This window comes from Pogona vitticeps, chromosome 3 (assembly GCF_051106095.1).
Source record: "Pogona vitticeps strain Pit_001003342236 chromosome 3, PviZW2.1, whole genome shotgun sequence".
Taxonomy (NCBI): domain Eukaryota; kingdom Metazoa; phylum Chordata; class Lepidosauria; order Squamata; family Agamidae; genus Pogona; species Pogona vitticeps.
In genome coordinates this window covers 207,607,843-207,608,488 of record NC_135785.1, presented here as the reverse complement: position 1 = coordinate 207,608,488, position 646 = coordinate 207,607,843, and the positions used below count along the sequence as shown (strand labels likewise).

Here is a 646-nt window from a genome sequence, read left to right as displayed (position 1 = left end):
CTTTTTCTCTCCAAAAAGGTGGGAGGGAAAGTACATGCGTCTTATGGAGTGAATGCAGTAACCCAGGGTTCAGCCACCACCACCCAAAAGCCTCCCACTGCCATGCTGGGAGGCCTCTGAACTGGCAGAAGAGACTGCTTTCTGTTTGGACCTCACCATTCTGCACTGCTAGCTTTCTAGGATCTGCCTCCTGCAGCCCACCTGGAAAACCAGCAAGGCAAACAGGCCTATGGCAGCAAGCAGTGAAAATAGCAAAGGACCAAAGAGTGGTTCTAGAAAGACCAAGGGAAACCACAAACACAATCTCCCACTTAGGCAGTTGATTTTCCCACATTTGGGGAAATCACAGGGGTCAGCTCATCTGAAGTGCAATAGATGAGCCTTCCCCTGGGAAAACCACTTTTACAACAATGGTATCTCCCCTGCCAGGTCTGAGTTTGAATGGCCCCTAAGCCTCCTGGCCCTTTGTGTGCACTATCCCCCAAAGGCATGGTGACCGCCGGCTGTACCTCCTGATCAGAACAGTGATGCACAGCCCCAGTCCTGAAAGAGGCCAGGAGAGCTACTCAGTGTTTTGGGGTGTTCCTCCCACAATCCTCCAGTGCACAGATATTAGCATATCTGCCTGCTTGCATCACCCAGTAGG

At 51.7% G+C, this 646-nt stretch overlaps 1 pseudogene; it reads right to left on the bottom strand.

The window, feature by feature from the left end:
- Positions 1 to 284: 284 nt before the first annotated feature.
- On the bottom strand, positions 285 to 437 carry LOC144588513 (U1 spliceosomal RNA; annotated as a pseudogene).
- Positions 438 to 646: the final 209 nt, after the last annotated feature.